At 49.6% G+C, this 24,727-nt stretch overlaps 1 long non-coding RNA gene across 2 annotated transcripts in view; it reads left to right on the top strand.

Annotated features, from left to right (window-relative positions):
* The window catches only part of LOC134167854 (uncharacterized), a 1,192,997-nt gene that overhangs the window by 85,541 nt on the left and 1,082,729 nt on the right, over positions 1 to 24,727 (top strand). The gene's annotated exons all lie outside the window — the stretch shown is intronic.

Genomic DNA, 24,727 nt, shown 5'->3' with positions numbered 1-24,727 from the left:
GCATGTGAGTTGTATTTTCAGATACATGGGGGAAAAGGGACTGGGATTCTGACTAGAAAAGCCATTTGTGCTAATGGATTTTGTGCTAGAATGGCTTATCTGCAGGCCTTGACCTTCACAAAGACCCCTGGATACACTTCTTGCACTCTCTCAACCCAGCTGGATTCTCATATTCCATTCCAATCTCCTCTGACACTCATTGTGGTTCTGGAGTTTACAGCTGTATGTGAGAAACAAATAGCATTTGCAGACCATCAGAGAGAATTCATGAGCTTTTAACACATGAATCAGTGCAGAGAGACAGTCTCTGCATTCACCAGTCTGAGCCAGGCAAAGGCAGTGACAAACAGCACGGGAAGAAATGGCAAAAGTGAGAGGAAGAAGGAAAAACCATCTACATCACTTGAGCAGGAGTAATTTTCCTGCTCCATGGCTGTCATGCTGTCTAGCACTTGCAGATGTGGTTGCTCTTAGGGAAGAAAGAGAGCTTCTGGAGCACTTTCTCTGCTTGCCCTAAAAACAAGGAGGAAAAAAGCCTCAGGCACCTTCAGGGGTTGCATGTGTTTCATCTAGAGGAACAACGGCAGGCAGAAGCAATGTCACTGTTCTGTGCTATGAGTATTCACTGAGAGCTCACACCCTCATACAAGTATTAGGAGCCCTATGGTAAAAGAATAAGGCTGAAAAGAAAGAAAGGGAGAAATGTGAAGTTAAAGCTGTGTATGCATTGACAGGAGGCAGAGAAGTGAGGGATGGTGATTTTCTGCCCTTGTAAAGAGGGCATAGAGATCTCCAGGGGGAGAGCACTTGTGCATACATAGCACAAAGGAAAACGGCACAAGCCCCCAAGGGGTATCTGTGCTCAGCTCCCCTGGGGAAATAGCCACCACAAACCTAAAGAAGGGAAGTTATCCATAACCTAGAAAATACAGGGAAATATTTTCCACGCCGCTCTGGGAGACCAGGAAGTTATTTTTGGTTTCTGTAGCACAGTGAGTGTCGTTGGGAGCATGTGCAACAACAGAGTTTTCAGCAGCTCCCATTGTATTTGCTGCCATTGACCTTATCACTAATAAGTGCAGGATGTGAATTATAACGGCAAAGATGTAATCGGAGAGGGCTGGAGACAGCTCGTCTGCATCGGGACGAGTGGTTGCTATGACAGAGGCTCTCGCGTAGCTCCTTCTCAAGTGGAACATCAGGTGGAACAAGGACTCTGGTGCTCCTGTTGACTTCAGTATAAATGAAGGGACGAGTGACCTCACTGTTTCCCTGGATGTGGGAGGTGAGGACACTTTTATGGCTGTGAAGGACAAAGTCATGTTATTGTACTCCCGGTGCGATACGTTAATATTCTGTGCGGCACTGGGGCTAAATGTTATTCTTAGCTATTGCTCACTGAGTCACAAAACGTGCGGGGATGCACCAAAGGTTCCTTCCTGATTTACAGCAGCTTGAACAGCTTTGGTGGTGCTACACCCATTGATATCATCTCAGAGTCTGGCTCAAAGTTTGCATGAGGGGTTTAAACCCCATAGGTGTTATTAAAGCTGATATGATCAGGATGGTTTTGCAGGGGAAAAACAAGGAATCTATATGACTAATGGCACAAAACCCACGTCTTCCTGATGCTGAGTAGCCTGGCCATGTAAGCAGGGACCGCCTGACAGTGTAAACAGGCCAAGGGAGCACTATCTGGTGCTCAGTAACATCTGCCTTATGTCTGTTAGAGAACCAGTACATCAGTGCAGTCTCCCATGGCCCACGGTGCAGTGGTAGAGCTTGGCCAGGCAGAGAAGTTGCAGAGGGCTTCTGAAGAGACACAGATGTCTTCCAGATGCCTCTGCTTGGCTGTTATGCTGGCTTTAAGAGCTGTGGTTTGGGAAGGTGTTAGAGAAAGGAGCCTCTGGAAGTTTCTGTGTGTCCTTTTCTTCCATCCTCCTGTTTTGCCTCTGCTATGAAATCATCTTTGAGATATCACAGAATCATAGAATGGTTTGCAAGTGTCTGTGTGTCCAGGACAGTGGGGAAGGGGACAGACTGAAGGGGGATGGGACCAGCAGGCAGTAATATTGTTATTGTCAAATGTATTGATACCAATGGTTTGTTTTAAAAGCAAGGGACCTGTTGCCATTTCATAGGACAGTACCTGATTCACATCACAGCTCCTGCATCCAAGAGCCAAGACTTTCAGGTGCAAGTGAGAACAAGCAGAGAGGAGGAGTTTTCCGAGGTGGTAAAGGAACAGAAATGATGAAGAGACCCGCGGATTTCAGGCACTTGACAAAAAACCCGTAGCCTCTCCTTTTGACCCGAGAAATCAGTTCAACCTCCAACCAGGTAAGCAAGTCCCGGGCATCTCGCTGTGTCTTCTGCCAAGACCCTCAATGTTTCACAAGCAGCACAGGATCTTGAGGTGATCTGATTGCTGTTTTGTAAGGGGAGAGATAAAGGGGATTTTATCTGGCTGTTGTCTAAGCAGACGTCTGCTAATGCTCAGCCTGTGCTCTCCTGTGAGCCTGAGAAGAGCCACCTTCTCCAGCCATCACTCTGTTTGGATGACTTTTATAGAATCATAGAATGGTTTGGGTTTAAAAGGACCTTACGATCATCCAGTTCCAACCCCCTGCCATGGGCAGGGACACCTCACACTAAACCATGTCACCCAAGGCTCTGTCCAACCTGGCCTTGAACACTACCAGGGATGGAGCATTCACAACTTCCTTGGGCAACCCATTCCAGTGCCTCACCACCCTCACAGTAAAGAATTTCTTTATATCCAATCTAAACTTCCCCTGTTTAAGTTTTAACCCATTTCATGAACTACTCAAATTTGCACAGTGGGTGTTATCCCCAGAAGAGGAGAATGAAGGCTAATATCTCTCACCAGAACTTGTTCTCTATGTAACCAACCTGACACTTTTGGCCTGTGTCTGAGATTCTCTAGCCAGATCCCAAGAAATTGGATTGCTTTGTGAAGTTTCCTGACACATCACTGGTGATAGCAAGGCTGTTCTTCTGCACAGCTTCGTAAGGTGAAGCACAGTGTGCTGTCTGGCGATACGGGAAGTCACAGGGCACACGTCTGTCTCTGGCTGCATTAAGGCTTTGTGATTCTGTGTGTTTTCTTACGCATGCACAAATGTACGTATCTCAGCAAGGTATTGCTGCCAGATTTAGGGCACTGTGGAAGAGATGGGGCCATGATACACCCATAGCTATATTTTGCAAGAGTAGTTGTTGCCATTGCTATTTGTACACCCCCCCCCCCCAGAATGTTAACCATTAATTCATGTCTTTGCATGGTCTGCCCTCCCCAGCGCATCCAGTGTCAGAAACAGTGTCAGGCCAGTGTCTGTGTTGCTGGACCAAGCTGCAGGAACAAGTTTAAGCCCTGTGGAACATAAAGGGCACCATCATAGTCAAGTAATGAGTATAAGAATGGATGACATGCTGGGTGGGTTCTCAATCTATTCCTCATCTCCCCTGAGAATGGATGCTCCTTCAGAGCCACAATGCCAACAGTATCAAAGATTTAATTCATGGCCTTTAGCACTGGAAACAGGCACTTAGAGGAGACCTCTTTTTGCTTTAATGAGGGCATTATCCACAGAGCAAACTCTAGTGACCTTTAGAGGACCTCCATTCTTTGCAGCAGAGAGCAAGAGTCATTCTGTGCTTTGGCTGGTGTTGACTATCCCTGTGGCCCTGCTGCTGGGCCCAGGGCCTTGAGCAACCTGGTTTAGTGGAAGGTATCCCTACCTATGGCAAGGGACTGGAACTTGATGATCTTAAGGTCCTTTCCAACCCAAACCATTCTGTAATGGTATAAGTCTAACTTAGAGTAGGGTTTGCCCTTGCTAACATAGCGGCAATACTCTTCATAGAGCCTAACTCACTCTCTAGCACCAAAAATTCTTTCAAGTGGCTTGGTGTTGATCTGTATAGAACTTAAGGTCTTCAAAAACTTCACTGTTTGAGATGTGATATAGCAGTCCACAGTGGTCATCACAATGGCTCTCCTCAACATCATGGTGCAATTGGGACAATCTCAGAAGCAAAGTCTGTATGAACAATCTGCATCACCAGTTCCTGCTCTGGTCGCAATGAGCCAAACCCCCAGGTTCTCCAGAGCACCACTGATTTTTCCAGCTGCCATTTCTCCTAGAGGGATTCAACTGGAGCTAGATCCAGGAATGCAGTCCCAGTGCCTCAAAATGCTGGGAATGGTGAGTGGACAGCTTGCAAGTATTGTAAGTCTTTACCTATGGTGGCCACGTATCATGTGTGAATGCTACCTCTATGCACAGATAAGGTCTTGTGCTGTGCATTGAGGGGCTTGCAAACAGCATGAGTTAATGTAGACTGGATCTGAGCTTTGCAGCACAGTAGCAGACTCTCATTTTTACTCCTGTAAATTTAGTAATCCATAAATACCAAACCTATGCATCTTGAGCATTTACATTTTAAAAGGCTGTCAGAAACACTCCTCACTAATTTGCTGTGGAAACAGGGAGAAGGAAGGGAAAGCTGACTGTAAATGCTCATCTATGCCCGATGTCTGGAAAAACTTTATGTGAAATATGAGCTAAAACTCAAATGCAAATTTATGGTGCTTGATCCAGGGCCAAGGCAAAGCTTGAGCTCAATTGCTTCAAGGCACGTCTGTGTAGACAATTTGAGGTTAACTGAGATGAAGCCACTGCTAATTTCACTTATTGGTTATAACCTTGGGCAGATTTGAACCTTCTCCCAGAACCAGGATGTCAGCTGAAACACAGTGGCTGCCTGTGCTGCAGCAGAAGGGTGAACTTTGCAAGCAAACTGCCCCAGAGGGGGATTTTTGAGAAATTAGTGTCTTGAGTACTCAAAGGCTTCCTTTAAATGATGAAGTACTTGCTTGGTTTAATGAAGACGATCTTTTGTGGTGATATGGATCAGTCTGGACATTCCTCAGAATGCAAAGTCTCCAGTCCATGGGGAATCTGATCTATGTGTGAAGCAGAGGCATAATTTACACTTCGAAGATACAGTAGCTCCTTTAATCTTCCTGTGAGCTTCCTTTCCCATGCTTGGTAGTCCTCCTGAACACACCCATCATATACTCCGTTTTGGTGGTGATCTAACATGGTTTGCTGGCTCCAGTACTGTCAGCAAGCAAGATTATTTGGGATTAGAGAATCATACAAAGGTTTGAGTTAGAAGAGACCTTAAAACTCATGCAGTTCCAACCCCCAAGTAGGCAGGGACAACTTGCAATAGAGCAGCTTGCTCCAAGCCCGGTCCAGACTGGCCTTGAGCACTGCCGGGTGGGTCAGCCACAGGTTCTCTGGGATGCAGCTGGGCCTCCTTATAAAAGCCACTAGCACCTTTCCCTCTTCCTTGTCTTTGGCTGGGGTCATCTTCTCCTGATGAGGTCGACTTGGCTCTTTCCTCCTTTGTGAGAGAAGGAGGATGCCCTCCCACCCCACTTCTGCATGTACAAATGAGGGGCTAAGAGTTCCAAATGAAGTCTGAACTGGGATGTCCTCTGCTACTGCCATCTGAGCTGCTAGCACTCCTCTTTTCAACCACCTTGGCAACAAGCCCAAGGACACTGCCTACCTAGCACCTCTGCCCCATTCATTCTGCCCCTGCCAGCTTGTTCCAGCTCCTCTCCCCGGGTGGGTGTAGCTGTATTTACCCTCTTCTGCATGTCTCTCTTCCCTCCCATGCTATGGCTTTGGTATCAACTTTGATCTAAAAGGTTAGGCTCAGATCACAAGATAAGGATGGCTGGGAAGAGGATTAGGTAGATCCTGTGTTGGCAAATGCAGACGAGAATAGGTACAGTCAATGCTTACGTTGAATTCATTTCCAGCTAGGTTGTAGGTAGCACCCTACAAATACTAGCCAGGCTAATCCTTCCTGCTGAGGTTTTCAGATCTTCCACTTCCAAAACTAGACGTAGGTGCAGAGAAACCTGCAATATGTAACAGTGAAGTAACATGGAATAGTTATGGGAGAGTTATCCCTGCAGAGACGTGTTTGCAAGTTAAACTGGACTTCCCGGAGGGGTGAGTTTGGAGTGTGTTCATTAAACCAGGTCAAAGCAAATGAAGCTCTGTAGAAATAGAGTTACTTTAGTTTCTGTAGTGTCAACATGAATGCTTAATGTTGTCTAAGCAAGAAGGTGTCAGTATGCTGAGAAAATCATAAGGCCTATAAGGGTAGGGAAGTGTTTCAAGGTAGGAGATGTAAGGTGTCCCAGAACACTGACGGACAGCAGTGCAAAGGTGATAGCATTTTTCCATATGGATATTTAGCCAGATGTGGCCTTCATTGCACTTCCTTCATGGAGTCTACATTTTATCTGCAAGGCTGGGCACAGCAACAATGACCCCATGGATACAACACTGCTTTGCTAACAGGGAAAAGGGGGAAAAGGGAAGCTGCTGGAGCTGCTTGGCTGCTGTGCACAACTGATCCTGAGTGATGCATCACCACTGTACTCTGCATTGACTTGTCACTCAGAAACAGATCACATCACCAGCCAGGCGAGCTCCTTGCCTCCCCTGGGCTGTAAAAGAGGCTGCTTATGTCAGAGCCCTGCTCTGTTTTTGGGTTTGTGTGAACTGCTGTGTCACTGTTTCATTGTGGTCCTGTGCTTTCAAACAGGCTCTGCAGCTGCTGCTCCTTCTCCTGTTTTATTTGGAGCGAAGCAACAGAGAGTCATCATGGGCCCATTTTGAATGCTCTTCCTCTGTGGCAGTTTGCCTGAGGATGAGATGAATCACAGGCAGGTTACGTGCCCCGTCCTCGTGAGTGAGAATTAGAGGGAAGGCTCCGGGATTACTGGTGATTGTCTCTTGAATTGTGCTTTTCACAGGGCTGGAGGCTGTGATGGTCTCCTGGTCCTTTGGGTGCTGCTTAAAGGGAGATGAGCTATTCTGATCTCCTCTGCCAGCTGGTAGCAAAACCTGTTAGGTCTGCCTGACCTGTCAAATTGTTAGGGTTCAAATGGATTAGGAAAGGAACGTCAAAAAATGTTCCCAGCATATGGATGCCTCATAGCCTTGCAGCAGACTATGTGTCATGGAGAGAGGTGTGCGCAATCAGGGATGGAAGGGAGATAATAGGAACATTGGCTCCCTTGCAGCATTTTGAACCATTAAAGTTACTATGCCTAAGTAAAATAAAGGAGTAATTAAGTGCTGGGGGTTACAAGCCAGACCCCAGAGTGCTGCACACAGTCTCAGGGAGTTTCATTTGGATGATCAGGGAAATGGGGGATGTATTTTGTGGGAAGAGCATATGGATCGCTTAGTGAGGCTGAAAGATACTCTTATAGGCAAAACTAAAGACATTTGAGGGCAAAAGGAGAATCGATGTTCAATATGTTGGGGCAAAAGAAGTATTGGGTGACATGGTTTAGTGGGAGGTTGGCAGGGGGGTTGGAACTGGATGATCTTAAGGCCCTTTCCAACCCAAACAATTCCATGAGTCTATGATTTATGTTAAATACAGCAATAACGGGAGATCAAATGGGAATAAATTGGACATGGACTTCTTTAGCTTGGGAAGGAAAATATTTCTAAGCCTCAGAGTCATTTCAGGAAACCTTTCCAAAGAAAGGCATCCAACCTGTTTCAGTGTGCAACAGGTAAAGCTGAGGAAGGGACTGTGCAGGAGAGGTGCCTTCCTGCAGGAAGAGGTGCAAAGTTCCTGGGGGAGGATGTGGGGTGTGTTGGCATCCTCAGAAGGGCATTAGAAGGAGATGGCCCTTGAGATGGCCCTTGCTGTTCTCCGTTTGTTGACTGTTGAATTATTCCTGTGTTTCAGGGTTTCTGCCAGGAGGAAGGAAACCTTTCCTCCTTCACACAGAGCTTGGCTTTGGGTTTGATGTGTGTCCTGGGTTCAGCAGTAGCAGTCATTTTTCTCCTTCTTGGTAGCTGGTGTAGTGCAGTGTGACTGGGTTTCCCAGTTAGTGCAGGACTGGCCCAAGGGAAAATCAGCTTGGGGTAGGAGCAGAGAAGCTCCACTTGTGTTTTTAGGGGAAAGAAATGTTTCAAGTGCCCATGGCATCCACACACCCCACATTTATCCCGGAGTCAGCCCGAACATCAGAGAGGAATTGGGCTGGGTCCTTCCTCCTCTGTAATGCAGAGGGTGGGTGACATCATTTGACATGGACCCATGTCAATGGACTTGGCAGCACACTTGCTGTCTCCTGCCTTTCTGCAGAGGCACGTGGTCCTTTTAAGTCCTTTGTATTTAAGGTCTCTCCTTGGCTGTGAACTGCTTGGGATGCACATGGTTGAGCAAGACCCTGATCAGGGCTTCTTGGGGGCTCTTTCAGACATGCAGCTAATGCCTTGGAAACTGCATGAGGTGACCATGGTGACCTGCTCCGGAGCTGTGCACTCCACAGTGAGTGGTTCACAGGATTGATGCGGGGTGACTTATTTCCATCAGGATCTTTCCTTTCCGTAGTGCCTTGGTAACCCAAAGGAAATTCCTCATGCAAGCATTGCCTAACCAGGAGCACTTTATGTCTGAGAATGGAAGGGATAAGTCATAGCTTTTCTTTTCCCCCTCTGATCTATCAGTAATCTGAGATGTCCTGGTTTTGGCTGGGATGCAGTTCATTTCCCTCCGTGGTTAAACCTTGACAATGACAAATAAAACACAGTTTCAGACAGGAAACTGTTAGTGTGGTATGTAACTGCAGGTTTGTGCTGGAGCTGGAGCATTCCCATACATCCCATCTGTGATACGACTGACCCGGAGCATTCCAAGCCCTGGATCCAGCAGTGCCAGATACAAACCACAGTTCCTTTGAAGGCCTGGGCTTGGACCACTTGTCCCTGGGGTGGATAATCTGCACACTGGTACAGCGGCTCTAGCCAGGTGTATGCAGGACACTGAATACAGCCTGGCCAACAAGTCAAGACACAGGTGTGTCTGCAGGATGAAAGGGGTCATTTAGACCTAATGAGGTCTACAGCAAGTACAGAGGAGGGAGTTGTAGTGGGAAAGGTTGTCCCAGGGCTATCCCAGTGTCATTTATGCAACAGTTTTCCAAGGCAAGAAGAGGGGAACCCTTCCTGTGAAGATGCCAGCACTATCTAGATACGAGCAGGGTCTGTAGCAGGCTGACATTATAGAATCATAGAACCATAGAATGAATGGTTTGGGTTGGAAAGGACCTTAAGATCATCCAGTTCCAACCCCCCTGCCATGCGCAGGGACACCTCACACTAAACCATGTCACCCAAGGCTCTGTCCAACCTGGCATTGAACACTGCCAGGGATGGAGCACTCAAAACTTCCCTGGGCAACCCATTCCAGTGCCTCAGCACCCTCACAGTAAAGAACTTCTTCCTTATATCCAATCTAAACTTCCCCTGTTTAAGTTTGAACCCGTTACCCCTTGTCCTATCACTACAGTCCCTAATGAAGTGTTCCTCCCCAGCATCCTTATAGGCCCCCTACATCCCTTCCATGTGCTTAGCTAGAGGAGCTGCCCTGCACAGCAGCATGTAAAGACCATTTCCAGCCATGGAAAACATGGCATTGCCATGCCTGGGCATCTGGAGTGGCTGAGTGGATGGGGCTGAACCTCAGCTACGTGATGTGCTGGGGTGGGCAGAAGGGAGGAGCACGTCCCCTTTCCTTGTCTCACAGGGAGAAGGAAGCAGGGGCTGCCTGGAGCAATCTTTGGGCTCCCTCCATTGCTGAGCCTGGGTCCTTTACTACTGTCATGGTCACAGTGGGCTTCTCCTTGCCCATGGCAGTCAAAACCTTGCCTGGACCCTGCTCCCTGCCACAGGCAGCTGGAGCAGTGTCCATAAAGCTCCAACGTGCTGGTCCCTGTTATGGAGGGTATGGAGTGAGGATCCTGCCTCTGAGGGGACATCGAGCCCAGCACACAGCAGGGTCCCATCACTGAGGGGACATCGAGCCCAGCACAGAGCAGGGTCCCATCACTGAGGGGACATCGAGCCCAGCACAGAGCAGGGTCCTGTCACTGAGGGGACATCGAGCCCAGCACAGAGCAGGGTCCTGTCACTGAGGGACATCGAGCCCAGCACAGAGCAGGGTCCCATCACTGAGGGGACATCGAGCCCAGCACAGAGCAGGGTCCTGTCACTGAGGGACATCGAGCCCAGCACAGAGCAGGGCCCCATCACTGAGGGACATCGAGCCCAGCACAGAGCAGGGTCCCATCCCTGAGGGACATCGAGCTCAGCACAGAGCAGGGCCCCATCACTGAGGGGACATCGAGCCCAGCAAAGAGCAGGGCCCCATCACTGAGGGACATCGAGCCCAGCACAGAGCAGGGTCCTGCCTCTGAGGGGACATCGAGCCCAGCACAGAGCAGGGTCCTGTCACTGAGGGGACATCGAGCCCATCACAGAGCAGGGTCCTGTCACTGAGGGGACATCGAGCCCAGCACAGAGCAGGGTCCTGTCACTGAGGGGACATCGAGCCCAGCACAGAGCAGGGTCCTGTCACTGAGGGACATCGAGCCCAGCACAGAGCAGGGTCCCATCACTGAGGGGACATCGAGCCCAGCACAGAGCAGGGCCCCATCACTGAGGGACATCGAGCCCAGCACAGAGCAGGGTCCCATCACTGAGGGACATCGAGCTCAGCACAGAGCAGGGCCCCATCACTGAGGGGACATCGAGCCCAGCAAAGAGCAGGGCCCCATCACTGAGGGACATCGAGCCCAGCAGAGAGCAGGGTCCTGCCTCTGAGCAGGGTCCTGCCTCTGAGGGGACATCGAGCCCAGCACAGAGCAGGGTCCTGCCTCTGAGGGGACATCGAGCCCAGCACAGAGCAGGGCCCCATCACTGAGGGACATCGAGCCCAGCACAGAGCAGGGTCCTGTCACTGAGGGGACATCGAGCCCAGCACAGAGCAGGGTCCTGCCTCTGAGGGGACATCGAGCCCAGCACAGAGCAGGGTCCCGTCACTGAGGGGACATCGAGCCCAGCACAGAGCAGGGTCCCATCACTGAGGGACATCGAGCCCAGCACAGAGCAGGGCCCCATCACTGAGGGACATCGAGCCCATCACAGAGCAGGGTCCTGCCTCTGAGGGGACATCGAGCCCAGCACAGAGCAGGGCCCCATCACTGAGGGACATCGAGCCCAGCACAGAGCAGGGCCCCATCACTGAGGGACATCGAGCCCAGCACAGAGCAGGGCCCCATCACTGAGGGACATCGAGCCCAGCACAGAGCAGGGTCCTGTCACTGAGGGGACATCGAGCCCAGCACAGAGCAGGGCCCCATCACTGAGGGACATCGAGCCCAGCACAGAGCAGGGCCCCATCACTGAGGGACATCGAGCCCAGCACAGAGCAGGGTCCCATCACTGAGGGACATCGAGCTCAGCACAGAGCAGGGCCCCATCACTGAGGGGACATCGAGCCCAGCAAAGAGCAGGGCCCCATCACTGAGGGACATCGAGCCCAGCAGAGAGCAGGGTCCTGCCTCTGAGGGGACATCGAGCCCAGCACAGAGCAGGGTCCTGCCTCTGAGGGGACATCGAGCCCAGCACAGAGCAGGGTCCTGCCTCTGAGGGGACATCGAGCCCAGCACAGAGCAGGGCCCCATCACTGAGGGACATCGAGCCCAGCACAGAGCAGGGTCCTGTCACTGAGGGGACATCGAGCCCAGCACAGAGCAGGGTCCTGCCTCTGAGGGGACATCGAGCCCAGCACAGAGCAGGGTCCCGTCACTGAGGGGACATCGAGCCCAGCACAGAGCAGGGTCCCATCACTGAGGGACATCGAGCCCAGCACAGAGCAGGGCCCCATCACTGAGGGACATCGAGCCCAGCACAGAGCAGGGTCCCATCACTGAGGGGACATCGAGCCCAGCACAGAGCAGGGTCCTGCCTCTGAGGGGACATCGAGCCCAGCACAGAGCAGGGTCCCGTCACTGAGGGGACATCGAGCCCAGCACAGAGCAGGGTCCCATCACTGAGGGACATCGAGCCCAGCACAGAGCAGGGCCCCATCACTGAGGGGACATCGAGCCCAGCACAGAGCAGGGCCCCATCACTGAGGGACATCGAGCCCAGCACAGAGCAGGGCCCCATCACTGAGGGACATCGAGCCCAGCACAGAGCAGGGCCCCATCACTGAGGGACATCGAGCCCAGCACAGAGCAGGGTCCTGCCTCTGAGGGGACATCGAGCCCAGCACAGAGCAGGGCCCCATCACTGAGGGACATCGAGCCCAGCACAGAGCAGGGCCCCATCACTGAGGGACATCGAGCCCAGCACAGAGCAGGGCCCCATCACTGAGGGACATCGAGCTCCCCCTCACCGCCGCCCCCGGCCCCACCACCCCGAGGCCTTTCCCGCAGCGCCATCTTGCGGCGGCCCTCGGGGCTCGGGGCGGACATGGCTCTGGCTCCTCTCCGCTCTTCCTTTGTCTTTCCCTTCTTCCTTCTTCCATTTCCCTTCTCCCCTCAGCCTGTTCATCCCGCCGGGCACAGGGCCCCCATCCACGTTTCCCCTCACTGGCGATGGAGCCAGAAACGAGCTCTGGACAAGCCGACTGGGCAGGTGCTGAGGGGAGTGAGGAGGGAGAAGGGTGCAGCCCGTGTGTGGGCTCCTGGCAGGGAGGCCATGCAGCCTCTGCCACAGAGCAAGAGCCAGCACCATTTCCCTCCGCAAGTGCTGCCTGAAAGATGCTTTCTGCTGAGCTCTGACACCGTTTTCTGCTCGTTTTGAGGTAAAAGCACCACCGGAGGCCATCTCCAGCCATCTCGTGGTGGGGAAGCTGCAGGGGACTGAAGCAGGGCCTGCCCTGGGGGTGATGGAGCATCATGGATTTGGGGGTTGAGGTACAGCGAGCTCTGAGGAGGACATTCAGTCCTCCCTGTCCTGGGCTGTGCACAAGCTGTGTTGTTTGTTGGCCGCAGTGGGATGGAGCTGGGCAAGGAGAACCCAGCAGGGATTTCTGTGGGCTCCAGCACATGCAGGTGTGCGTGAGGGGACCCTCAGGGCTCCTTGGGCTCTCACAATGGGGGAAACTGAGTCCAAACTGTGTTAATTGAGGATAATCATAGAATTACAGAATCAGAATGGTTTGGGTTGGAAGGGACCTTAAAGCTCATCCAGTTCCAACCCCCTGCCACACGCAGGGACACCTTCCACTAGAGCAGCTTGCTCCAAGCCCCTGTGTCCAACCTGGCCTTGAACACTGCCAGAGATGGGGAATTACCTAATCTGGCCTTCACCCATACAGGCCAGAGAGTTCACCTCCTGCCCCTTGTGTTGGTGTGCCTTTGAGAAGGGCACCCGAGCTTGTTCTCTTGGGATGGAGACTCCACATGGTCCCGTAGAAATCAGTGTCTGTGGGTGATTCCCTTCAAATGTAACACATCTCCCATGTCTTCCCCTGTTTGGATGTGTTCCTGCGGTAATTCTCATCAGAAACTGTTCCCTCTTTCATATACATCTGCCCAAATCCTTAACCAGGACGGGTGATGGAGCAGGCAGGTATAAACACAGAATGTGCTCAATGCTTAGCACAACAGTATAGAATCATCGAATCATAGAATAGTTTGGGTTGGAAAGGACCTTAAGATCATCCAGTTCCAATCCCCTGCCATGGGCAGGGACACCTCACACCAAACCATGTCACCCAAGGCTCTGTCCAGCCTGGCCTTAAACACTGCCAGGGATGGAGCATTCACAACTTCCCTGGGCAACCCATTCCAGTGCCTCACCACCCTCACAGTAAAGAACTTCTTCTTTATATCCGATCTAAACTTCCCCTGTTTAAGTTTTAACCCGTTACCCCTTGTCCTGTCACTACAGTCTCTAATGAAGAGTCCCTCCCCAGCATCCCTATAGGCCCCTTTCAGATACTGGAAGCTGCTCTGAGGTCTCCACGCAGCCTTCTCTTCTCCAGGCTGAAGAGCCCCAACTTTCTCAGCCTGTCTTCATACGAGAGGTGCTCCAGCCCCTGATCATCCGCGTGGCCTCCTCTGGACTTGTTCAACAGTTCCATGCCCTCGTGGGCATAACAGCCTTGTGTTAGCAATGCATACTTAAATGTACTTAAATGTAGAGATGTAAAGGTGTAGAGATGTAATGATGTAGTAGAGTCAACATGGAACCTACAAAATATAGGACTTTGGCAGCTGATCTGAAGGAAAGAGTCACAATAGGGATAGGGAGGAGTTTGAGTTTTCCCATCCTCCCATCATCTTCCGGACCCTTGGGAGCTCCATGGGGATTTCGGGCTGTGTTCAGCAGAGGGCAGTGGTTGGTTTGGTCACTACTTGGCTGGCAGCTTCAGACCTCTTAAACCACTGCTGCAGACTGCTATTAGCTAAAATCATAGTGCTGCAGAGCACCAAAAGAGGTGGTGCAGGGAAGGTCTGCAGCGAAACCTCTTGGGGAAATTCATCAAGCCTCCCTCTTCCCATTCTGTGCCAGCTGGAAAAACTATAAAAGAGTGTCCAAGGAAAAAAGGATGATTCCTTTGCGTGGTTTAAATCTGGGTTTCAAGAGTGGCGTTTTTTTATCTGCAAGTGTTTAGTTGAAATACATAAACCACTCCCAAATCTTAAGCCTGATGTATGTGTTCATAAAATGTCCCTAAACCATATATGCAACCAGTACTGCTCATGTGAGTGAAGAATATCACTCAGCCTCTCATCATCCAGGCATCCTGTTCCCGTGGGAAGGGAAGAGATGCGGGATAATGGAAAAATTCCTGCATCACAAGGATACCAGCCACCTGCACCGAGCAGTGTGTCTTAGGTGGCCTTGGGAAAGTTACTTCAACATAGCAGAATTGGCATGGAGCTGCTCCAGAAAGCCTGGGAAGGGAACGCCAGGGGACAGCGCCTGTGACAGTCCCCCTGCGGCTGCTGGCACACCAGATGCTGCTGTGGGAAGGAAGCCAAGGCTGGGAATTCCTGTCCAATTGCTCTGGATGGGGCTGATGACAGCTGAAATGACATCAAACTTGTCAGTGCAGAGCAGCCTTGGGGGTGCTGCAGGAGCTCACCTCTGTGCAGGAAGAACTGGATTCCAGTTCACTGACACTGGGTGGATGAGAGGAGGGGGAAGGATGACTGTGGAGCGAGTCCGGAGGAAGCCACGAGGGTGATCATGGGCTGGAGCAGCTCCCGTATGGAGACAGGCTGAGAAAGCTGGGGCTCTTCAGCCTGGAGAAGAGAAGCTGCGTGGAGACCTCAGAGCAGCTTCCAGTGTCTGAAGGGGACCTATAAGGATGCTGGGGAGAGACTCTTCATTGGGGACTGTAGTGATAGGACAAGGGGTGATGGGTTCAAACTGAAACAGGGGGAGTTCAGGTTGGATATAAGGAAGAAGTTCTTTACTGTGAGGGTGGTGAGGCACTGGGACAGGGTGCCCAAAGAAGTGGTAAATGCTCCATCCCTGGCAGTGTTCAAGGCCAGGTTGAACAGAGACTTGGGTGACATGGTCTAGGGTGATGTGGCCCTGCTCATGGCAGGGGGTTGGAACTTTATGATCTTAAGGTCCTTTTAAACCCAAACCATTCTGTGAGTCTATGATTCTAAGTATAAAGGCAGAGCAAAGCTTGTGAGGAATTGGACAGGCTGGAAGTTAATCATGCACTTAGTCATGACCTGCCTGCCCAGCTTGGACTCTTCATCTCACCGTTTGCCTGCCATGGCCCTGTGCCCTTCCCCACACAGATATATGGAATCTTGAATGTGAAACCTAGGTCAAAATCCAACTCCACATTCAGTGCTGACTGCTCTGGGACAAGGCACAGACCCAACTCTTAGGGCACAGAGGGGATATGTCCTGATGGCACAAGTTTACAGCCTCACTGGGATGAGCGAGGAAACAGCAATTGTTTGAGCAGTTCTGTGCTCCTGCACTTCTGTTGGCAGGATCAATCTCTGGAGAGAGAGATCGGGGCTGATTAATTGTTCAGGAAAAAATAACTGTATGTGTTAATTATAATGAATATGATATATATCATGTATATTCTAGATGGGAAGAGCTGTGAAAGCCTGGAAAGGTGGAGGGGCGCAGGGCAAATAGGAGGTCTGTTCTGGTGTTAAACCAAGAGCAGGTGAAACACTAATCCTGCCTGGTGCTGAGCATCCTCTGCTCCTACTGCTGGCAAAAGGAAGACTTGCTAGGATTATGCCCAAGTCTAAAAAGAGCTGATAGGATATTTATGCCTGTGTTCCAGCAGCTATATCTTTTCTCCAGTGCTTGGAAAGACCTCAGGCAGGCTGTTTCCTGTGATTTTATGCACTGCTCGCTGGGCAGAGAGACCCCCTGGAGAGCCATGAAAACTTACCCAATCTGCTGATAGCGAGGAGAAAAAATGTATATTGCCATGTACAGGAAAGAAGTGTTGTCCTTGAGGGGACTGGAGAGAGAATGAAGGGATCTCATTCCCTTTTGAGCTTACAGTAAAAAGGCTAATCCCCCAAAAGTTGTCCTGTCGTTTTGATCCGCCAGGTTGTCTGTCTGTGCTCACGCTGCTGGCTGTTCTCCCACCAGAAACATGGCTCATGGGAAGGGGAAACTCCACAGGCCCCTTAAGGTAACCTTGGATATGGTGTAGGTAAGCTCTCAACATCTTTCAGTAGAGGCTGTAGGCACAGATTGTGCCTCAGTTTCCCTCTTGCTTTCACCCCACATCTCCCTGCTGTACCCGTGGCCTCTCTTTCCTTGTCTCTGCAGGGTTTGTACCCTCAAGGTTGGGTTCTGCAATGACCATGGTGAAGCATTTCTTTCTCCATGCACATGCACATGAACACATCATTGCACAGGCTTTGAATTTATGGTTTCACTGGTTCTTAGGGTGTTTGTGTTCTTGGGTATTCAGCTGGGTGCCCAGCTCTCTCAGACCCCAGGGCAGGAGATCAGGGGTGCTTTTTCTTGCAGTCACCAACTGCAGCCCACCACTGGAGCCTCAAGTGAGAAGAACTTCCAGGAATAGCCCAGAATAGATCCCCCTTCCACTGAAATCCCTGTCTGCTCCTGGGTGCTGAACTGGGATTCGCGTGATCTCTGATTTACATCACATAGCAGGAATTTGCTGGTGTATTAAACAGCCCACAGGCTCCTGCTGCTTGCTACAGATGAGGGAACTTCCCTGCATGCAGCTGTATCTGCTCCTTGCCCTGTTTTTCCATCACCTAACTGCGAACACACACTCTGCATTGCCACCCATACATGCTCCCTGCACACCTATGCTTCTATGCAGTTGTCCTACCATGCTCTGTGCAGCTCTCCCTTTGGATTCTCCTGCTCCCTCCTTCAGCATTGCTGACAAATGACCCTCTGGGATTCTCTTGGCAAAACCAATTGATTTTTCTTGCCTCGCAGCCCAAACAGCTGCTCTATTGATCGAGGAAGTGAAGTTGCAAATAGCACATCCGCATTCCCTGTGCTGGCAGCTGCTGCTATTAAACCTGGCAGATGTGGAGACAACGTGCAGAGAACACTTCTCTGTCTTCCAGTCCTTGTGGGCTTGGAGGAGCTACACACACAGATGCTAAACGCAGAGTACCTGGGCTCTGCTAAGCAGGTCTGGCCAGATAGTGAAAGGAAACTGAAAATGTTAAGGATACACACTGGCAAACCTGGAGCTTTGGGTGGTGAGTGGGTTAAGCACCATTCTTCCATGGTCCTAGAACATCAGCTGTGTCCCTCAGTTGCTTTGTATCACCCCCCAACTGCCCCAGTGTAAAGATGAGCTTAAACCTCCATTAAATCAGTTAATGGACTAATACTCCTTTGCCCCCCATCTCTTACCTTTCTCTCATGTTCCCACATGGAAGAGGCAGCTGCAACATCATAAGCAGCTCAGCAAATAACCACCAGAAAGCCTGACCCTGCAAACACGCCTCATAGGAAGAGACCAAATAATTTAAGTTTTCTGGAGTGCGGGAATGCTGTGTTGTTTGCAAATACCTTTGCTGGGAGAAAAAAGTCTGGCATTTAGGGGTGTAGTAAGCTCTTGGACAAAGAGCAAATATCCGTTCCTTGGAGTGTAACTCTGCAAAGACAAAGAAGATGCTTTATCTTCTTTAAACCTCTAAGATACATCAGAGGAAAACTGCAGGCTTTTCTAGAAAAGGGGCTCCAATTTAAATGAGTTGATGCTGGGACGAATGGATGAGGCTTTCTCATCTTTGTTAGGCATGCAGTAACCTTAGGAATAACTCCTGCTGTCTTCCAAGTCCTTCCAGTCTTGGGAAGCAGCAAAGCCATGCCTGGTTTGATACTGCACGGGTTAATATACCCTACAACAGCTTGCTGAAACCTCTGGAGGCCAGGTAACATGTTAGCAGTGGTAGAACTGTTAGGATTGTATAGATAAGGCATCCACTAGTTTGCTTTAATGATGACAATCCAAAGCTGTTTGCTCTGTGCAGTGTTTGTCATAAGATGAAGCATGGTTACCAAAATTATCATGTAGACTAGTCTGTATATAAGAGCAGGCCAAGAGGTTACAAGAGGAAGGGTTTCCGGGTTGGGTAGGAGGCACAAAGTAAAGCTACCAGATAAACAAGCCATAACTTGTGTCAAGAACCTATCAACAGATTCCCACCACGCACTCTGCGAATGGGCAGCTGTGCAGAGAACTGGCGTCGTGAGCACCGCCGTGTTTCCCAAGCAATGCTGGCATTTCCAACTCTAAATAATATCAATCAAGGGAGGCCTGCCCTGGGAAGCCAGCAGTTGGGCAGTCTCCAAGCTATCCACAACCTCCAGGGGCTGGAGACTGATTGGGCTTTGGTTTAGGCTTCTGTGTTGTGAACCTCACACATGAATTTATAGGGGTCCTTCTCTGGCTGGAGAGATGCTCCCTGTGAGATTAAAGGAAGGGTGAGCCAGTGGCTGGGCTCATGCCATGCTTTATTCCAACATGGGCTTCCCCTGAGCAAGTCTCTCTGTGGAATCTGTTTAACTGACCTGCAGTGATCTCCCTCTGTAGAGACAAACAAGAACTTCTAGGCCTGTGTTTGAGGCCTCTTTTGGAGGAGATGGAAGTAAAGGTGCTCTGTGTAAAACCTTCACTGTTACTTTGCTTCTGGGTTCTTGAACCACATAAAGGGAATTTTGTTTGGTTGATTTAAGGCAATGTCAGGAAAGTCCTGTTAGCATCCGCTAAGGGACAAAAGAGAAGCCAAGGGTTCTTCTGCAAGGGAGAGAGGCAAAGCCTTCAGGCTGTTGCCAAGAATGTGCCTTTTGGGGCTGGAGCTCAGACTAGTGCTTGCTCTTTGGCTGTTCCTACTGAGAAGAGCACAAGTGACATGGTTGGAAGACTCATGATTGGATTAGAGCTCTTAACCAAGATTTTGACAAAATAAACTCTATTCTGGCACATCTACACAATCTTGGAGCATTGTACATGTCTACATGGCTGGCTGAGAGTCAGCTGGTGCTTGAATATAATTCCCTCCGTGACCCATATGAAAACCAAACTCTGGATCATGTTTGCTCACTGAGGCACGGCACTGCAGCACATCCTGATCTCTACCCACATTTGTCTTTCAATGAGCAGCTTCAAGTCAGATCTTCAGAAAGCTCTCCTTTTCCCTCCTTACAAGAGGCTTACATATTGTACCATACCTACGCAATAATGTCTTGTAGTCAAGAGCAGAGCACTCAAGGAAAATCAACTCTTCACATCCCATTCAGCCCTTTCACAGGGGCTGCAAGTCAGCTGTGTTACCTGAGAACTGGACTGAGTGGGTGATAGGACTAGAAGGAGGTAAGTAAAGAGATTTCTTGGTCCAGCTCCAACTGACATAACATCGTGTGTGATGAGGGACATGATTGTCCATTCTATTCCTTCGTTTCTTCTCTCCTTGTGGTCCTAAGCATGTTTCACTTCTTTGGCGGGCTGTTGCCAAGTTGGCCTTGTGTTGCCAAGTCAATGGAGAAAGCAGACCAGCAAGGGCTGCCAGTTGTTTAATTTCCTGCTATTAATGGAGCTTAAGCTGAACATCTATGGTAAATATTTAGCTCTGCTTTTCTGTGGCCCAGAGTTGACAGGTGATGGACAGCAGTCTGCCCTCCCCATTATGAATACTTGGCTTTATTAAAGCAAATACAAGAAGGGGAATGGAGCTGGGAGAGGGCTGCTTACCTTCTTATTAGGATGGCAAAAGTTCCTGTCTGTGAGCTTTCACTGAGATTGCCATCAAGGACTTTCTCTTACATGTAAACTCAGTTTAATTTCATCTGACAGGCTCTCCCTTGTTGTATGGGCAGCTGGAAAGGAGAACCTCAGTCCTGAGCTGGGCTGTTAGCTCTACGTACAGCCATGAAGGAAACACAAAATCACTTGTGTTAAAACTCAAAGCCATTCCTAAATCAGTCTGATCTCTGATGCTGTAGTCAGGCATCCTGAAGAAGGATTGTTTCATGAACCTTGATACACTCTCAGCATTAGGAGCTTATAAAAACACTTAGCTTATAAAAACACACCTGTGCCAGGGAAGTTTTGGTGCTTTTTGTACCATCTGCTGGGTATGCAGGAAACGATGGAGCCAGGTCCAAGCAAAGCCAGTTCTTTGCCCAGGGTAATGGACTCTGTTGGTCCAATGTCCTCAAGCTTGGAATGGGATTATTGCATAGATGATTTTAGTGACAGACAGCAGTCAGCAGAAGTCTTGCAGCAAATGGAGCAGGGATGGAGCAGACAGAGGACATGAGGAAAAGGAATTGCACTTCAGAAAGAAGGGATCAGAGAGCTAGAAAGTAGGTGGGTATTGCAGTGGGTATTCCCCTCTCCATCCCTATTAGGTCCCAAAACTGAGCAGTATCCACCACGAAGCACTGATACACTGCAGTCAAGTAGTCAATCATTTCTTGTGCTTGGGGACATGCTGCCATCTCGCAGTCTGCCTCTGGCTGGGATGCCCTGCTGAACATGGGATGTGTGCTGTGACATTTCAGGTGGCACCATCCAGCATAAGAATCACTCAGCACTTTCCATGACAGTTCTCATCACGTAGCCAACATACACAATGGATGCAGCTGAATAGCCCATGAGCATGTACACTGCAACAGACCCCCTCCTGCATGCCCTGCACCCTCTTCCCAAGGATGACAGCCATCTTCCTTATTCCCAGCACACAGGAGACCCTCCTGTCTTCTACTGCAAGACCATAAAAGCTCAGATGGATGTGGAGAGTTCACTCTTGTCCCTCTCCTGGGCCTCACCATGGGAAGGGGATAAAGTGCTCTGCTTTTAGGCTTTTTCTTCCTAAAATGGGAGTCTTTCAGCTCTGATCCAAGCACTGGAATCCTCCCCAGAGCTCCTGTTTTGGGACTAATGATGCCCAGAAGGGGAAAAGCAAGCCAAGTCCTCACTTGTCTTCCTGTGTCATCCTTTGCTGGATATCAGGTCCCTGTTTTCCCTGGCTGCCTTCCCCTGTATTTAAGCTTCCTCATCCTTGTTCTCCCCTCCATGGAGCTCCACTTGTTGTTTAACCCATTGGCTCCCTCTCCTTTGCTGCTTCTATTATTACTTTGTCTTGGGCTCTGGTTCCTCCACAGCGTCTTCCTCATCTTCCCTTGTCCTGGAACAGCTGTGGGGATCAAACATGCCTTTTCCTCCCAAATCCTTACCCACGGCCTCTCCAACCCTTACACCTTAGAAGGTGGCAGCCCACAGGTATAGGATAGGTGAGGTGTTTCTCCAGTGCTAATGCAGGTGGCCTGAGCTGGCAGCCCTGACATGGGCAATTCCACTTCAGCCTTTCAAGCCTACACCTGCTAATAGCGCTTATTAGTGCTGATTGGGCTGACTAATGAGACTGCTGCACACATCTGAGAGACAGCAAAACCCAGAGGGATGAGGAAGGAACAAATTGCCTTTGTACGTAACTGTGTTGCTTTCTCTTTGCAGTTACCAAGATGGTGGTGGAAGAAGTTGCTTAGAGCCCAGAAGGAAGCTAATCTTGGCACAATACTGCATGTGTGGAGTCATGGGCTCCTTTCCTAGTGCAGAATTGGGGAATTTCAGCTTTTCTGGGCCCATGTGTTGGCAGTGTGACTGAGAGCTGCCTTTTCTGCACCCCTGCCTTGCTACAGGTTTCTTGCCTGTAGCAGGAAATGCCTTACAAAGGCAGAAGTGCTTTGGAACATGGGCTGTGCTGAATGCAACGCAGGTGAGACACACAGCAAGGAGAGGAAGAAACTGAGCTTTATTGCTGGTATCCATACCCTGGCATGCTGAAAGACTGCAAACATCTGTGTGTTGTGACTCAGGCAGGCAAGCTCATGGTTAGCAGACATCTCTTGTCGCAGGGATGGATGGGATCCCATGAAATACATGTGAGATTTTCCATGATCTTTCTTTGCTAGCCTCTGGGCAGCTGGAGGGGATATTTCTAATTCACTTCATAGGATTTCAGATGCACAAGAGAACCACAGCACATCAAAGAGGAATGAATGCTGTTACTCCCTGAAAGGTCAAGCTTTTTACAGAGCTCTTTATTGCTGTTAAGCTCTTTAGAGAATGCTGTATTCTGTCTACTTGGTGGTGATAGTATGATATGCAATGCCCATCCATCCCTATTACTATCTCAGCCTCAGGGAATGATCCACATCCTCAAAGGCTTTTAAGTGCCTGATTTTACTGAGAATCATTGGGAATTTGGTATATAAATCATTAAGTACTCTGCATAAAAGACTGCCCTGCAAAAGCTGATCTCTATGTGCTTTACCTTAGCAGTCTCTGCATGTATTTAGTGATGCATGGAGTTACTCACATTGCCCTTGGAGGATTCCCTATTGTATCGTGTGTGGCTATTCTCATCCCAGAAAGGCAGGTTGGGGTAGGAATAAGACTATTGCAATCCCTGCTGGGGACTAAGAGGCAACCCAAAGAGATACCCTGAGCAGAGACATGGTGCAGCTCAAAAGGTAAGAGACCATGAGGAAAAGCAGGGTATGGAAACAATATGCATTAAACAAAGAACACCAAAGTCAGTGAAAAAATAGGCTAGTTTGGGCATTATTAGGTCCTTTCCAGTTTTTGGAGACTGTCCTTGACAATGGACAAGGCCCTGCTTTGGAGCTGGTACAAAATGAAAGACTGGATAAGGCAATAGGCATTACCAAATAAAGAGAATTATCCAGTCTCAGGTGGCTTTTATAGGGAATAAATAATACACTGACAGTAAAGGGAATTCAGGCCACTATAGTTTAAGTTTACAGCAGAAAGAGCTTTAACTGAGACCCTGTTTAGGAACTTAAAAATCTAAGCAAATAACCTCAGAAGTTTTATCCTGACCTCAGATGAACAACTGCACTGAGAAAGATGTTGAGACATTTCTGTATATGGCAAAAAGCTGGTGATGGCAAAAGAAAGGGAGGTGTGAAGCTGTAGTTTGTTGGAACAAAGAAACTAAAATACGCCAAGCGCTGAGCTTGCACTTTGCCTTTTGTTGCTCTGAAGTAGTCTTGGCAAAAGACAGTGCTGTGTACGTGACACACATTTTCATTACTAACAGCTTGAATGGTGTGGAAAGGTCTGAGAGTGTGTTGGTGGGCATGAGTTGTTGGAGTTTGCAGGGAAGTGCAGACCTTTGAGGCATCAAATACTTTCTCCAAATGAGAGGCTGATGGAAAACAGTGGCAGAAACAGCCTAGCTGAGAAGTCAGAGCCTAATCCATGTGTGCTGATGTGTTGTTTGATAGAGAGCTGCTAAGAAGGTGGCATTGGTTGTTAGGTACCTGTAACAGTGATTTACAGATGAATAAAGAAATAGATGGAGCAGAAGGAAAACCCGAGCACAGCTGGGCCCTGGGAAGGCTTACCACGTTCATGGCCATTTCTGGAATGCAAATGAATGAGCAGGGCAACAGTCTTACACCTCGTGGGATAGTGCCACAGTGTTGGTGGCTCTCATCACAACCTCTTGGAAGGAAAATCCTCTTCAAAGGAATAGAACTCCCAGTAAAAGGCACTGAGTGCACTGTGTTGCTTAGGAAAGCCTCAGAGAGGTCACACACACCTAGCAAGTGCTGTTGCTGTGCCCCAGGATGATCAAGAGCATGAGTTAATGACTCAGTTGGAGCTGACAGTGTCATGCTGATGTTCTGGCTGAGACCTGCAGGGCCCTGCAGTAGCTGACTAAACCCTGCCCATTTTAGATTGCAGATACATAACTTTATTTCCAGTCCAGGACTCAGCTGCCCAAGCAGAAGTGAACACTATGGGATACTGGGGGTAGGGCCATTAGAACAGCGCAGGACTTAGAACCACAGCTGTGTGCAGCAGGAGCTAGAGGTGTGGTGACGCTCCACCATGCCTACCGTGGCACTAGGCACTGGCCTATTGGCAACTGAGTCCTTCCCTTGGGCAACTTTAGTGTGTAGTGAAGCTGCATGCATCAAAGTGTCTCCATGTGTAGGTGGTGTCTGGGCTCCTGTTACATCCCTGGAGATCTAGGCAACAAGGAGGCTAGGGAGGTCTGTGCTTCCATGAGCTGAATCACTCTCATGGGCTCCAATGTCTGGAATGGGAACTGGGACACCCAGTGCTCATAGGGACAGCTATACTCATCTCTGGCTAGATCCCTCTATTGCAGTGATTTTGACTGTTCAGTTTGTGTTGCCTTTGGATTGGCCGGAGAAACAGATCAGGGAAATCTGTTGCAAGAAGCAAGATCTTGCTAACTCAGTTGCAAGAGGCAGTTTGAAGCATTGATTATGTGGTGTTCCTGTGAAATGGA

Source organism: Pezoporus occidentalis, unplaced genomic scaffold, assembly GCF_034315485.1.
Source record: "Pezoporus occidentalis ecotype Australia unplaced genomic scaffold, CSIRO_AGI_Poc_V1 ctg3, whole genome shotgun sequence".
In the NCBI taxonomy this organism is placed as follows: Eukaryota; Metazoa; Chordata; class Aves; order Psittaciformes; family Psittacidae; genus Pezoporus; species Pezoporus occidentalis.
This window is presented reverse-complemented; position numbering and strand designations above follow the sequence as displayed.